The 17497-nt window shown below is 38.8% G+C and overlaps 1 protein-coding gene across 2 annotated transcripts in view; it reads right to left on the bottom strand.

The window, feature by feature from the left end:
• Positions 1–16973, bottom strand: part of tnk2b (tyrosine kinase, non-receptor, 2b) — a 63154-nt gene extending 46181 nt beyond the window's left edge. The window contains exons 1-4 of one of the 2 annotated variants that reach the window (XM_028594106.1): positions 16693–16973; positions 15604–15654; positions 15334–15502; positions 1677–1930 (exon numbers count right to left, since the gene is read on the bottom strand). The gene's annotated coding sequence lies outside the window, so the exon portion shown is untranslated. The remainder of the gene's footprint in view (positions 1–1676; positions 1931–15333; positions 15503–15603; positions 15655–16692) is intronic. The other variant, XM_028594108.1, reaches the window with a different exon arrangement.
• Positions 16974–17497: the final 524 nt, after the last annotated feature.

The following is a 17497-nucleotide window of genomic DNA, read 5'->3' as shown; positions in this document are numbered from 1 at the left end:
TAAATAATTCCGAAACTTTCAGTGTTGTAGTACTCAAGATCGTTCTTGGTCTTAAGACCGGTCAAGACCACAACTGCAGAGATATCAGTAAATTGCCTGTGCATTGTCTAATTTTATGTGTTAACATCAATACGGTCATTGGATGTAAAACTTTACTGCTTCAAATGCAACCAATAACTTGACTCATTTCTAATTTGAACTTTGTTACTGTTAACCCCCTCTCCCCACGCCCCTTAACAAGCACGCCCAAGAAAGTGAATGTGAGATACAGAAGAAGCTCTGGCACTGGTCTGGTCTTGGTCTTGACTCGGTCTCAACCCCTCAAAGTCTTGGTCTTGACTCGGTCTCGATACACTCTGGTCTTGGTGATGACTTTGTCTCGGTTTAGGTGGTCTTGACTACAACACTGGTAAATGTAGATCTATGTATCCCAGTCACTTCCATATAGTGAGGCATACAGCTTATTAATTTAAGACTTATAGATCGTTACTCGTATCGACCAATAGCCAAAGCCAAGGTATGGGTATCGGGACTGAAAAAGTGGGATCGATGCATCCTTGACCTCAATGTACAAGTGAAAGTCCAGCATTCATAGTAATGAAATATAATATAATAACAATATAAGCATCATAGCGTACTAAATATATCCAAATTAATCATTCCCGTTAGGCAGAAGGTGCCATTCTGCTGCCTAATAGGTCTGGGTGTTATATTATTATTACTATCTACATTACTTTGAATAAGAATTTTAATGTTACAGCTGGTAACTGCATAGGTTAACTATTAACTACTAACTACTTCAAATACTACTGGGTTGTTTGATATATAACAATGTAGCCTATTGTTTTATAAGTTGATGTTTTGTGTGGAAAAAATATTTATCTGAAAAGTAACTATAGCTGTTAAATAAATGTAGTGGAGTAAAAAGTTAAATATTATTTTCCTCTGAAATGTAATAAAGAATAAGTATAAAGTATCATGGATATGAAATGGAAATACTCAAATATAAATGCATGTACCTCAAAAGTACATCATTTGAGTAAATATACATTCTAAGTGTGTTCTGAGTGTAACTTTTGACTGGTACTGTACTTCCAGCCCTGATCTTCACATGCCTTAACAAATATTTTATTGGTCAGACTACAGGTGCATTGTTTCAGTCAGACCTTTGTTGAGTAGAGTTTCCCCTCTGGCAGAGGAAGGAGGCCTGGCCTGACTTTAACAGTAACTGTGAGATAGGTATCTGATGAAACAGGAAATGGTCGGCCACATCCACCTTCTGTTTTTAAGTGTGCATCTGCAAGAAGACCATTAAATCCTGCAAGATGTAAAGGATCCTTTGCTCTTTTCTTCATCACCCTGCCATGATATCTTTAACTCACACATACGAAAAACCAACAGTGAGACCCATGATGACATCATCCTCGGTATTTGCTTGTCTGCATTTCAAAGGTGAATAGTTCCCATTCATTGTACTGAGCTTGTCTGTGGCCCTCCCCGCATTGAGGAAAGCACAGTCACTGTTTGGCATGATCAGCAAACCAAACTTGTGGGTTTAAACAGTGTACACTATGGCAAAAACATGCACAGCACAGTCACACGCAGCAGCAATAAATTCAGAAAACAGAATAGATGGCATCAATACAGTGCTGGTGTCTGTCTCACAATCTTCTTACCTGCAATATTTAAGCCGTACAATCCAGGATTTCTTTCCTGGTCTGAGTCCAGCGTACGCTCCGACACCGTACAGCAGATACTCCTCTCAGGTTGATGACAGAAGGTCAACCACGTGCAGACGAGGCCCCCAGTCTATTGAGGTGAGATTTTGTCCAGCTACAGGTCCATGGCACTGCAACGCTAGCACACGCTCACATGATTTCATCCTCATCCATTGGTCAACACAAACCCTGGAGTAGGTTTCAGGACTTGCCTAAAAAAAACAAAGCAAACAAAAAATGGTCACGTTATAGTATGATGGGGTCTAAGTATCATATTATTTCCTTACGCAACGCGTTACAAAGAGCTTGCCTCATCAAAGATGACAACGCGAGGCAGATAAACACCTCTGAAAGCACCGTGTCTCGCCTGTCCTGAGTGACTGAAAGTGAACACCAATGGATCTTTGTGCACCCACAGAGAGACCTAATATTGTGATGAGAGAATGAGTCAGAGCCTTGACCCCGCAAAGGGTTTACAGAGTTTCAAAATAAACAGATTTGACTGCCCTGGAGGGCTCCCTGTGCAGACACACACTTATTTCGAAGACACGGGCTGATAATAAGCACAGGAAACAGGACAGCAGTTCTTACTAGTGAAAACTGAAGAGACAAGATCAATAAATGAGGTTATCAACAGTGGTTCTAATGAAATGACAGTAAGTCAATAACTAGTTTTAAGGCACTGTAGACATACTGATGAATTTGACATACTACGTTTTCATAATACATAAAATAAATTAAAAAAACCCACCTACATGCATACATTTAACGTCCGTTTTTCTTTCTATTTCAAGGCAAATGAAACTTTACATCTATTGCGGTGGAGCGGAAGCCAAGCTTTCAGCAACAATCATCCACCCACGTACACTTTACACACATGACCAAACAGGGCTTAGGGGGCTGGCATCACCTGAACTGAGTAAACCACAGAGATGAGTAACTTTCTCACAATAACATCATTGTGAAATTGAGAACTGAAACCATTATGATCAGATGAATTTGATGATTTTCAGATTAATCTACAGTATATTCACCTCGGAGAACAACTCAAGATCTTACAAAACATGAAACTGTATTTCACAGTCGCCTGCTGAATCAATAAGCTACAGTAGGCTACAACCGGAAGCTACTTCCAATGCTTGATATGAATTGACTTGACACTGTTCCAAACAGGTCTGGGGGCTGTGGTAGGAATGCCTGAGGGGCCCTGTGCAGGAGAAGGCAATATGAATGAATCAATGCAATTCTCACAGGGACACGGTCCACCCACCACCTAGGGAAGTAGCTGACTGGAGCCTACAGTGTCAGAGGAGAAGCTCACAACAAGGAGAAACACCAAGCTATTCTTCCTCTCTGCATACGCTCCACAAATGACTCCTTTGTCTGTGGAAAAAAGGACTACATGTAACTGTGTACGGAGAAACACAAGCACGCTGGACAGTAACACACACCGACCACATACAAGCTCATAGGCGTAAACAATAAACAAAAAAAACCTTGACAGTCTAGCGGCTTTTAGGTGACACATAGCCACTGGGAGGTCATTCATTTATTGACACATGCACTATCCATGCATTAGTGGCTCAGGCTAAAACCGTAAGCTGCATCTTTTTCTTTTTCTATTCTACAACAATCTGTAACATGCCAGAAGGCGACATCACAAGACACCAGCGGATTTCACATTTTTGTTACACAACTCTGTCAGTTAGCAGGGCTGGGAGGAGAAGTTAGTTTATGGCTGCAGCTCCCACCCTGGCACATAAAGACACACAAACACCACCCAGTCCCTAGAGAGTCTAAGAAAGGCCCAAAATAAACTGTAAAAACACAGAGGCCACTTAAAACACTACACATGTACAAGAAAATCAGCTCTCTAATGGAAGTCAAATAAACAACTACAGTGACTATCAGCATCAGCCAAAGAGTAGTGTTTACCATATATTTACAGGCATGCATTCATACGGAATTTAATGTGATTTAAGTTACACAAAAAAATTGGAATGAATCTAATCTTCCTTCTATTGAACAACAGGCATGTGACATCAGCTATTAGTGGTACAATACTAACCCAAAACAAAATAACATATTTTGGAATCATCGTACATGCATCACTACAGCGAGCGGTCCAAGACAACTATGAAACCATGTTAAGTAACGTTCAAAGGGATCTGGCCAGGTGGACCGCGCCGCCGGCATCACTGCAGTCCAAAATTGCGGTTGTTAAAATGAACATAGTTCCTTGAGTGCAATGATCCCCTTACCCCCAACAATAAATTTCTGGAAGAAACTTCATACTTTAATTCTGCAGTATATTTGGAACAATAAACAACCTAGGCTAAAATTCTCTACCTTACAACGTACCACAACTACTGGAGGCCTGGTCCTCCCCAACTTTAAAATGTATCACAAGGCCTTTCTGCTACGGGCCCTCAGAGTGTGGATGGACCCCTTATCTACAGTTCCATGGAGAAGAATAGAGCAAAACCTCACTGGAAGTCTAAAACTGCAAGACCTGGCCTTTGCAGGTGTTTGTCCAAAAAAAGTGTATGCTAACCTACGGCCCCACTATCACTAACTCATTGGCCAACTTTAAACAGGTGGAGGAGCACCTGCGCTACACCAATAAGTGGCACGTGAATACCCCAATATGGCACAATACACACTTAATGTCTGGTAACAAACCTTTTGTTGTAAGCAGTGGAGGGACAGAGGTATTTATACTCTAGACCAGTTATTCATTTAGACATAGTTATGCTTGAGCTCTCTACAGCAAGGGTTACCAAAGGCAAATCATCAACTATCAACCTAAGGAAAAGCACAGCAGCACAAATATCAGACCTAATGACTCAGCGCCACAAGAACTAGAGAAGAGTGACTAGGCAAGGTGTGATTTCTGTTTGTTTTGTTTTCCTCGAGATGGCAGAGGCTGGGGGGTGGGAGAGGGTTTTTGTTCTTGTTCAATTTATGTTTCTCTGTTCTGTGCGCCATCTGATATTACCTGGCACATATTGTGGAATTTGTTCTGTATGTCTGAATGATAAATGGTGCAAATAAAAAATTGATCTAAAAAAAAAAAAAAAAAAAAAAAAAAAAAATCAGTTAGTCAGTCTAAGTCTCAACAACTGTTGGATGGATTGCCATGACATTTTGTACGGACATTTTTGGTCTACAGAGGATGATTCCTAATGACTTTGATGATACTCTGACTTTTCCTCTTCGACCACCAGAAGGTTCACATTTGTGGTTTTAAGTGAAATGTCTGTCATGAAATTCGGTAAACATGATCCCCTCAGGATGAACACGAACAAACTTGGTGTTCCCTTAACCTCTCATCTTACAGCATCACTAGGCACAAATTTGAATTTGCCATTACTTTGGTTTATGATCATATACCTGAAAAATGTATGATATTCCTGTTTAGTGCTAATTGGCAAATGTTACCATGCTAACATGAATGATGGTGAACAAGGTAAACATTAACTGCTAACCGTCAGCATGTTAGCATTTGGCTCAAAGGACCGCTAGCATTGCATGTAGACTTTGTTTATACATCAGCGTATGTATGAATGAATCAATTAATAATTGTTATTATTGTGTCATGCATAAATAATAAGCCCAGCCCAAACAGGCTTACAAGACACCATTATTTACAACAAAGGACCAGATACCAGAGTAGCAACATAAATTACATATTATATTAAAGAAATAAACCTTGTCGTTTTTCCCATGCTTTAGAGACAAAGGTCGCCAGCTTATACACATTACATTTAAACAACCACTCCATTATGTCGTCATCAGTACACCAACATTTTTTGGGATTTTTGAAAGATTAATGTTCTTAACTCATCATAATAACAACAATACAAAAGTAAATGGGATTCACTCTCAAACTTCTAATTCAAGTTTCACACAACCTTATATCTTCTTGGATGTTTTTAAATATACCAATTTCAAGGTCAAGGGGAAGGATTCTTGTTCTCAACTGAGCCACTGGGCAGCATGGCAGCCCAATGGTTAGCACTGTGGCCTCACAGTAAGAAGGTTCTGGGTTCGAATCCAGGTCGTTACAGGGCCTTTCTGTGTGGAGTTTGCATGTTCTCCCCGTGTTTGTGTGGGTTTCCTCTAGGTGCTCCGATTTCCCCCACCATCAAAAAGTAGGTTCTCCAGTCTGTGACCTTGATCAATAGCCTCGTGAGACCGTCCTGATCACACGAGCTCCAGTTTTTTACTCGCAGATCAGTCTGGCATCTTGAGGCAGAGAAAATTTGGAGCCGATATGTTGCTTGCATGCTGAGCTAACGAGCTATGCTTTGCCTGCGGCAGCAGGGGCGGGCTTGTGGTTGTATTTTCATACGCTTCGTGGATCTGATTGGTTGATTTGGCCCGTCTATCACCAACATAGGTGATAAACAGATGGTTCAGCCAATCAGCTAACCAGTTTTTCCGCCCCTTCCCAAAAGTTCTCCAACGGAAAGTTCCCAGATGGATATGCCGAGCAAATGCAAAGCAATCCATCTGGCGGAGTCAGGTTACTTGATCAAGGCACTGGCTCAGATCTGGAGTTGGTCCCCGGGCGCTGTGATTGGCTGCCCGCTGCACCCTTGAGGGATGGGTTAAATGCAAAGAATGAATTTTGCTGTATGTGACAATAAATTACCTTTACCACTAACGACCGCTGACTCCTTGACAAGTTTGCTGTAATAAAGTTCAGGCCCATAATAAAGTTTGATTGATGCATGTATTTCTTTTTTTTGTGTGTTGACTTCACTTCATGTCTGTCCTCTTTCATTAGTATGTCAAAGATACTGGGCTTTTGGGTAAAGGGTTGGTTGAACATCAGATTTCACATTGGTTGCGGTAGCTATTGTTTTTAGGTTGTGTTTTTAATAAAGCACCATTTATTTACAGTTTTTTTACAATCACTTTGGCACTAATTCTCCAAAACTCTAGACACAAAACTCACAACCAATGATCAAAATGCAATTTTTTTCAAAACTAACACCACAAAACGTTTCAATTGCTTGGATACAATACACATAAAGCTAAGATCATTTGTTCATTTAACAAAGATCACCTGTTCAATATGACACAACTTAAAGGTGCAATATGTAATATTGTGTGTAATACTGGCAGCTAGTGGTTAAAATAGTTACTGCAAAAACCAATTCAAAATACTGGAGAGTCGTTTCCCCCGCCCCCTCCTGCCCAGACTCGAAGTTCACGGGGGTTGCCAGGCTGAGACCGCAGCATTCACAACAATGTTGCTAGACGCTTTTCTCACATAGCCAGACGTTACTCCACAGCACAGCGGAGTAGCTAACGTTAGATGCTAGTCTCACATAGCCAGACATTACTCCACAGCACAGCGGAGTAGCTAACGTTAGATGCTAGTCTCACATAGCCAGACATTACTCCACAGCACAGCGGAGCAGCTAACGTTAGATGCTAGTCTCACATAGCCAGACATTACTCCACAGCACAGCGGAGTAGGTAACGTTAGATGCTGGCTATATTGACAGTCATAAAAGCCTGTGCTCACGCGGAGCTCTGTAACCAACTGACAGACACACTTTTTCGGCTTAAAATTACAGTATGAACCGCTAAAAACACAACAACCTCACTGTCCTCTCCACACGCCAGTCAGGCACACTTCCTCGGCTTAGAATTACAATACAAAACGCTAAAAATACCACTACCTTGCCGACGGAACACACTTCATTGGCTTAGAATAACGGCAACAATCGCTAAACACACTGCAAACTCACAGTCCTCTCTTTCCGATTTACAGCCCCCCTCTCGTGGTTTAAAATAACTCACCGTTGTCGGCTCCAGCCGCTGAAGAGGCTACACGCTGTAAACAGCCATGGGCTGCTTGCCTGGTCCTCCCGGTAACGTTAACAGTTAGCAGGGTTAGCATGGCGGCGTTAGCCAGGACCAGTCGGGATCACTTTACTGGCTATGTCTCAATTGTTTTTGCGAGTAACCAACTCGGTTACTCTAGCTATATAATTCAAGGTAAGTACACAAATGTTGAAATGACAAAAAATGCCCGTCCCTAGTAGCTGTGATAAATTAGCCTGAAGCTAATGCTTACCTGTTCAGGAGAAAATAAGCCAACTCTGCGTCCTTTATGGCTCTAAGCTGTCTCCATCTTTCAAATACATCTCCAATATTTACCAGGGGGTTGTTACGTCTCTGGTCACGCAACTGTTAGAAACATGCTGTTTTCTTTTTTTTATGTCATGTAGAATCTATCTCCGTTGATCCTGTTCGTTTGTTTGCTGCTTTCATGGCTGTACTACCATTACAGCTGTAGCGTGCTGGGTTTACGTTTTTACAGGTATATCTGGCAACCTGGCCTGGCTGTCAAACTGGGCCGTTGATAACAACACACAGACCAAAACATAAACATAAATTCCGTCACGGAATGTAAATTTCAAAAAGAAAAAATACTGAAATTAGCATTGTTGTCAGAAAAGATAGTATTTCAGTTTAACATGTTTCCTTAATATCGGATGAGGCATTGGTGTCATTTTTGGATTTATTATAGTACAAATATTACATATTGGACCTTTAACATCAAAGTACTACTATTTCAAAAGGCAATTCACACATTACATTTCAGATGATTGTCTATTCATTTCATTACAATCATCTAACTATCAATGGATACAACTGCTCAAAATGATAAGTAACTGTTGCATTACTCTTAATGCATAGTTGTATGGAAACAGACAAACAATATTCCATGTTTAGACCATGAAAGTTTCAAGATAACGAGATTCATTGTCACCAGTTAGCGTGGAGCATGAACCCATATTATATTTCATCATCATTCTTTACTGTAATGTACTACTGTTTATCAGACACTGTTTCTATGGTCCCATGTACCACCTTTGAGACTATTTACAGTATTGACAGTACTGAACTGTGTGGATGCAGGGCCTTGGAATTGCTTGTCCAATTCTGCCAACTCGTTACTGATGAGATAGATAGATAGATAGATAGATAGATATATACACATACACACACACACATACATATATACTCATACCACATCTTGGAAAAGGTTTTTTCCAAGATGTTTGGTATGGAGTTAGAATCATGCCAAAACCTCACACACACACAAAACGTGTTTTACTCACGCCCAACGATTCACAAACAAACTCAATTTCTGTGACGGGCCCACGGATGCGATGCATGTATGTTTGTTCAAAACCACATGGAGGATCTTTGATGCTGGACATGCTGTGTTTCCTGCCTTGTGTGCGTTATTGCTCTATAAACCACACACCCAAACACGCAACCATACAAACCTGTAACCTGTCTTCTTGATAATGCTTGGAATAAAAGAATTGTGAAATTGAAAGTGATTGGACAAGAACTGTTCTTACCGACACCTCCACTGGTCTCACGCCAGCCACCCACAGCCCTCTACACCTCCTTTTCAATGTAGGTCAATGACATCATCATCCGTGGTGTACGCACAGATTCCCTGATCACAGCACGTTTATTTCTGTACAGAGAAGCTGTATACAGCTTTGCTGTTATTGGTATTTTTAGCCCAATAACCGCTGTTTTAATCAACATTTATTCAACAGATCTTATCATGGTTTAATTGTATTTCTTTTAATGTTATTATTTCGGTCTATTTCGGCCAGGGAAGCTGCTTTGTTGTTTTGATATTTTTTAAACTATAATACTACATCTAGTAACATATATGTAGATATTATCATAGTATGCATTTCTTTACTTTAATAATATTATTTTGGTCTTATTACTGGTGAAATATTACAGTAGGCTGTAAGACAGAACACGATATGATCAGAGTTGGGCGCATGCAAAGCCGATTTTCCACAATGCAATGCCGGCATTCATTTCAGAGAATCAGACAACGATCAGCGGGTCTTTAACGCTAGCATCGCTTCAATATATATATATATATATATATATATATATATATATATATATATATATATATATATATATATATATATATATATATATATATATAATCAGTGGTTTTGTCATCAGCAACAACACGTTGCTCAGTTTTGTTCCAGTAAGTTATGCACCATAATAACGTTTAAAAAAATCCGCGTGTATATATCTATGGTCCTGGTAGGCTTAAAATTACTTAACAGCGCCACCTGCTGTTGTGGAGTGCGAATTACAGGACATTTGTTAGAAAATGTACCTGCATTTGTGTGTGGATCTGAGGGCATTTGTGTGTGGATCTGAGGGCATTTGTGTGTGGATCAGCAAGGCGGAAAGTTAGTACCAAAAGTCATGTGACAGTTTTGTACTTGTAGAATTTGTTTTGTACTTGAAGGATTTGTTTTGTACTTGAAGGATTTTTTTGTACTTGAAGGATTTTTTTTTCCGTACTTGAAGGATTTTTTTTTCCGTACTTGTAGAATTTGTTTTGTACTTGCAGGATATTTTTTGTCATTGAAGAAATACGTTTTTGTATGTGTAAAACATACTGTATTTGTTTGATAGGTAGGTTTCTTATTTGCAGAACAAAATGCATTAGTTTGTGAATGATGTTTTGTATTTGCAAACCACGCTGAGTTTGTTTGTGAATCGTTGGGCGTGAGTAAAACACGTTTTGTGTGTGTGTGAGGTTTTGGCATGATTCTAACTCCATAGTTTGGCATTAGTATTGCAATGTAGATGAGAACCTGCGGCCAAATCCACAAGACAGAGTTGATGAAGATGTAGAAGTACAGTAATCACTTCTTTCTTTTCCTTTTTACAGTACAAGCAAGTTGAGGAACACTGCATTTGATGTTTTATAGTACTGTCTTTTTCTTTTCTATTTTGTAGCTAATTATTTTGCTTTGATTTAAATAAACCTATGGTGTGATCATACTGTATTGTTTTTCATTAATACATTTCAGGTTTTGTTCAGTGATTCCACTGTGTCTGTAGTATTCTCTCTACTACTGCAGTACTTTTACAGGGATGGATTTATATGTAGTACCATAATAAAACATGTATCACCTATTTTGTACTACAATATTTAATGATTGTAAGAACGATGACACAGTGAAACTATGGGTAGCTTGTGTGTGGGTGATCGAAAGTAACATTTCATTTCAATGGTATTTCACAATAAATTTGTTTTTTGAACCAATGATTGTGCAAGTGCAATATTTATTTAAAGATATGAATATACAATGCAATGTTTTGAACATTGGATAGCCTGTTTTACAAGTGATGATCGTTTTGAGTTTTGTGTCTAGAGTTTTGAAAAATGACATTAAGGTTCTGAAATTAGTAGCAAAGTGATTGTAAAAAACTGTAATGTTGGTCACTGAGCAGCTCCACTGGAGATTGGTGTTCAAGTGCCTTGCTTGTTGGCACCTTGTTAGTAGTCAGCAACTGACATGGTGAGATTATTCGACTTAAAGTGGTGACCTTGCACTCTACATTTGCATATCAAGCTTACATGATGCAAATTGAAGTCTGAAACAATGCAAAATTTATTCCCACAGTCCAACTGTATGAAACTTAGGTTGGTGATATCAGTTTCCCGCGAAACTCCATCTGTACATATTACATCATTACGAAAACATTATTAATACATAAAGCTCTTCATCCGTTCTCCTAGCTCGTCTTTTTAAATAAGCTTATAATTAAGCAGGATTCATCAGACTGAATAGAAAGCCTGCCTCTCCTGTCTTTTCCATTGCAGAGTCACTGCTGATTCATGCACTCCACTGTCAACAGAAAAGCCTTTCATTCATGCTGCCTCCCCCACTGATGAAGTCAACATGGCACCACTCACAAAAAAAAAAAAAAGTGTTTTGAATTGCATTTTACCAGGACCTCTTGAACACTGACAATGGTCTTTCTCTTAGACTGTGCTGTATTTTAAACTCGTCTGCTAACCATTTATATCAGCCATTTTTATACCGACAACACATGAGGTATTCGTGACACTAACTTCACCATAGCATTAAAACTTCATATACAGTATATGTGTAATATATTTAACTCTAAATCACTTTAGTAACAGAACTCTTTTGATGTGGTTTCTATGGACACTAAATGATAATACTCCCATAATCAGGCTACGATGGTAATAAGAGATGAACTAAGGGGCTAGGCCAACTTTATTCTCTCCTGAGGACAAAGCAAAGCTGCAACGAGGAAGACGAGCCACTATGAAGAGGTGAGGGGAGTGAAACACAATCTTCTCTCACCAACAGAGGAGACAGTGGGGGGAAACCATTATTTCTGTGTCTCACACCCACACATCTAGTACATAAGTGTAACATAGTGGACAGAGAAGGAGAATAAATCACAATGTAACATTATTAATATACTTTTAGCCACACAAGTCTCCATTACAGTGTTCCATTTATATTATTTTTGTTTAGACATTACCTAATTACTTAATCGGTTAGTAACTTACCTTTGCCAGAAGTGACAACTTAAAGGCTGGTGTTTCTCTTAGCACCAACAAACCTCATGGCAAGACAAAAAAAGACTCTCCTCAAGAACCAACCCCCTCTCTGTGGCAAGACTTCTTTTTTTTTTATTTCCTAAATAATGTTACTTAAAAGTGCATTTGTTGGGGACTATTTTCAGCTGTGGATTAATATAGGGTTGGCGGTCTAGTGAGTATTTACAGCCCTAGGACATTCAAAATTTACTCAAAATAAACTACATTGCTTGTGATTATCATTAATGAAGGAACATGTCAACAGTTTGGCTCACAGTGTTTTTTTAATGGTTTTTAGCAGAGTAGAATAAGCAATATTATATAAAATTAGCTAGTAGCTTAATCTGGAACAATACATCTCATCTCTTTGAATGAGATTAATGATTTTTGTACATTGTCATTTGAGACCATGTTTTTCTTGTACATGGTCGTTGTGCTAACTGGCACGCTGACATCCAATCGCCGGCTGTCATTTTTAATTACTGACTTGGACTTGCAGTATAAACTAAAGCTTGAATTGCTCTGAGTCATTACATTTTACTCATGCAGGAAGGTGGTGCAACACTGCAAACTGTTACATCCTGTTGGGGAGTTGGCACTGCCCACATTTGATACTATTCCTGTATTTCTAACTGCTCCCTGGGCGTCATGCCAGTTTTCTCTCAACCCATCTTACATGTCCAATCACCTGTAATCATACTGTCTCAGAGCAGTAACAACAGTTTTAATGTTAACATCTTTAGAGGTCTGTGTTTAAACATGTCTGGCAGAAGAGTCTCGTTCCTTTCATTTTCAAAGACCCTAGACAAACTAGCCAAAAGTATACTTTCAACACAGGTTAGTAGATTTTTAAACAATATTGTTAGCTTTAAAAGTTACTCTCTCCAGTCTCCAGTGGTATCAAAAACATCAAAGCTTCAACACAGTGGCAGGAATATCACATCCTACACATTTTCTAGCATCATCTACTGTCAAATAATCGGACTTTGTCTATTCTCTAATTTATCGACTTAAATACAAATACAAATATAGTATTGGAACGGAAGGATGTTTCGATGTAAATATGAACTGAATATCCTGCATTAAATCAGCAAATTAGGTAGATAACATTTCCATTTAAGTTCCCTTTGCCTTAAATTTCCATTTTACAACCTCAACTGCAATGATATACTGATTGTGTCAAACTAAAAGCCAAGAATTATTATCATCACGCTATAAGGTTCTGAAAGTCAGACACTCAAATGTGTATTAACTGATTGCCCCAAGCTGAATTGAGATGCAAGCAAGACATTCATCTTACACATTAATGTAAACATTAAAAGATTTAGCAACGACTACTGTGTGAAAGTGCCCTGGACTTTACCCTTTGGGACAACAGTGGGTCAATCTGATTTTATAGTCAAACACTGGCAACCATTAAGGTAAATTGTACCAATAAAAAAAATGTGCAAATTATGTGCAAATGGCTTAGATAATGCTAAGCATAAAACTATGAGCATTACTTATAGATCTACAGATAAAGACAGTTATTGCTGCAAGCTAGTAGCGTGTATGACGTGACAGGCGTGCGTGTGTGTGTGTGTGTGTGTGTGTGTGTGTGTGTGTGTGTGTGTGTGTGTGTGTGTGTGTGTGTGTGTGTGTGTGTGTGTGTGTGTGTGTGTGTGTGTGTTTTGTGGGATTCAGAGAAGGTGGGACCCAGCTAAGGCTATTAATCTAAAAGAGTAGGAGGTAGAAAGCTGTGTTCCGCTTCCCTCAGGCCAAGTATCTGACACCAGGTGTGTCCGGTGTTTGTGAGGCAGTGAGAAAGGAGAAGAAGACGAGATACAGTAACACACAGCAAGTGAAAACAAGAAGAGGAAGATAGAGAGAGATAACACACACAGCAAGTGGAAACCAGAAAAGTCCTCATGGAGTTCAACTGCATATTTTGTTCTGCAGTTATTTTATTCATCCTGGGTGACCGGATTTGTATGGATGAGAACTTTTATATAACGCAGCTGTGCTGTGCAGAGTGTTATCATGTAACATACACTGAGGTTCAAACTCAATAGTAAGAAGATGCTGGCTAATCTTATTTAACTAATTTCAATTACTGAAGGAATTCCACAGACTTCCAAGTTTCCTTGTGATGCGAATCATAAGGAACCAATTTTAAGACATTACTGTAGGACATTACTGTAGTCTTTGCATTCATATTTATTCCTTATTTGTTTTTATAGACAAATGTATTGTAATTAAGTCTTTAGTGGTCAGGTGTGCTATAGTATATTTGCAATTTGTAAAAACATTGTAGGCATGCCACCTGCTTTCAGGTCCATATAATATAATAATATGTCTTAAAATACACCCGTGGTCCATCTGCTCTGTTATGCTAATACTGTGATTCACACCCACCTCCCCAAAACGCCTCCCACACCTTGCTCTTCATTACTTGAATAAATTAGTTTGAAATAAATAATTAGGCAACTCAAATTTCTCAGAATTGGTCTAATTTTGATTTGTTACATGGCTTTAAAAAGAACAGGCGCATGGATCGATCTTTTTTATTTTAACTTAAAATCTATGAATTTGTCCATACAGTAACTCTACACAACACAGATACAAGTCAGTACAACTATTGCAAAATCTATATGGCTTACATCCAGGCAAGCAAGTCAATACACTAGTACACCATGCAGTACAGAGGCTCTGTTCACACACTTAGTAAGAAAATGTATCTTTACAAATGGAAGGCAATGTATGTGGTCTTACATTTAACAAATTCTGTGCCCCATTTGTAGCAAAATGATATCAAATTAAAGTGATGCTTCTCTTATTCTGTCATGACTTCGTGCTGGCATGAATGAGGGGAGGTTGAAGCCAGAAGAAAATGGAGGTGTTCTGTGGTAAAAATAGTGAGGTGATAGACATTAATATCAATACAAGCAGAACTCCAAAAGGATGAGTCACAATCTCAGCACAGCCTCCCAAGAAGTTCCAGAAGTCATCATATTCAATCTTAAGTTTTCCCTTTTTTTGCTCCTTCAAAGACAATTAAACAACCATTATTATTATTATTATTATTATTATTATTATTATTATTATTATTATTATTAATTATCCATCTATCGGAAATAAAGAGATGCTGTGTGTGTTTTTTGTCTGAAGTATAAAAGTACTTACTGTGTTTTTCAGCTCCGTCCGTTCAAAGGCAACTTCCCTTCCAATCCCAGCTCATTTCATCTCTAAAACCAGCTTCTAGTCACGGACCTTCACTGCATCCATCCAACAGCATCACAAAGATCCAAGTCCATTCAAAATGATTCACCTACAAACATCAGATGAAATCTGACTATCAAACAAATATAAAAAAGTGTAAATTAAGTAAAAATGGTAAGGCTACGTTTTGAGAAATAATTCCTTTTTAAAAAGGAAAAAAAATCTGAAACTTACCATAACGTTTCAGATGTGTCCTTTGATGAATGCTGCTGAGACTTAAGAATCCTTTGGAAATCAAGACAAAAAAATTCCAGCAAAGTTGCAACTGGGATTTCTGAAAACGCCGCCTGACTTGTAAATTGTCACGCGGTTGGCTGTTTTTTTTTGTGCAACCCAAAGCAAACATGGAACCTAATAGGGCAATTAAATAGTGACACTCACAATGAACGTGTTAGGACAAATATATGTTCCACTTTTTCTTAACACCTAGGTAGAAAGGATTAATATCCCCTCCCCTCTGTGTTTCAGTGTAGGGGAGAATGACTTCTAATATTCAGTATTAACAACAAGAGGACATGGTGATGCAGCACTGCCATTTTAATCTGACATTTCTCCATCAGCATGCATTATCCTCCGCAATGGCTTGTACAAGGAAATAATTACAGGCAGTTTTCCCAATTTAGGTTGCAGTTACACACGTGTGAATTGGGCATGTAAAAGACTGACCCATTGTATCCAATGAGATAAATCATTTCAAAACAAAGCACAATATCAGGACAGCACTGTGCAGGGTCTAACTGCACTCGAAGTTGTGACTGATCACGTTTAGGGAAACATTTTTTTTTATTAAGTCTAAAAATTCACCTACGCAGTTTTGTTTAGACACAATACAGCTTGACAGAGGACCACTAAAACTACATTTTCTTTACGTTTCATATAGGTAATTTCATCATCATATTTTAATCAAATCTTTCATTTTGTATTTAATATTATTGGAAACAGTTTAGTCAGTACAAGCACAAATGTCATCATGTAGCCATCTCAAGTTGTCTCGCGACATTCTGTCAAAAAAAAAAAAAGAGCAGAGTTTGCTCGTGAGGCAAACTGTACCCGGCGCAGATAGTTAACCAGGCACGCCAAACCAAGTTAGCAACCGGCCCGCTGGGTGACATGACAGACGACTCTGACAAGTAGCTTTACCACAAATCTGCATCTTTTGTACTAGATTTCAATTGCAAAGCTAACAATTTTAAAAACGGAAATTGTTAATTAAACTCTCCGTTTGCTGTGTGCTACAAACGGCTTTCCAGTGATTGCGCCTACCTGTCAATCAAAGCTCCTGTCACTTGCTGTCACCTCGTGTTCCGGTGTGTTTTGGCACTCCAACAAACCGGCTACCAGTTCACAAGTCCTGACATCTGTCACGTCTTAAAGGGCCTCGGCCATGGCGTGAAGGAGACTAAATAAAGTTTGCACCGGTCCGCGTTGAATGGTTTCACTTGCACACACCAGCCGTGACCAAAAACACAGACGGGGTTTGAGCTCTGTGGCTGCTGCAGTCAGTTCTTTGCTGTCTTTGTACAACACAAAGATCGCCTGTGTATCTAAAGAGGGATCACTCCAGTAAGGGAACAGGCTGGATCATGTGTGTGCACTTGTTTCTTCCTGCATACGGTAGTTCGTTAGTTAGTTACTTAGTTAGTTAGTTATGGTTTGATTCCTTATTTTTAACGCAGTTCTGTTAAATTGAATCTTTTTTTTTTTCAATGGAAACAGTGGGACATATCTAGTGTAATAAATACACTTTATTACAAGATGTGAATAGGTAAAATTTCCAATTGTTTATTTTTTGCATTCTTCTTCATGTATTTTCACAATCAAGGTTAAAACTGGGCTAGTTTCATAATGTCTATTTACTCATCTATTAGCCTGTAAGTCAGCTTTAGTTTGAAGTAAATTAAGCTAATGCAGCTTTGTGGAACATTGTCGTATCTCTACTTGCCAAACAAGAAGATTTCTTTGTGGATTTTGCAAGCTGCTCTTGCGTTTATGCAGCCTCCATTTGCTCACTGGACTGGGTCCTGCTCAGTGAGAGGCTTTGTTTGTCATTATTATATTATAATGTCTT

This window comes from Perca flavescens, chromosome 12 (genome assembly GCF_004354835.1).
Source record: "Perca flavescens isolate YP-PL-M2 chromosome 12, PFLA_1.0, whole genome shotgun sequence".
NCBI lineage: Eukaryota > Metazoa > Chordata > Actinopteri > Perciformes > Percidae > Perca > Perca flavescens.
This window is presented reverse-complemented; position numbering and strand designations above follow the sequence as displayed.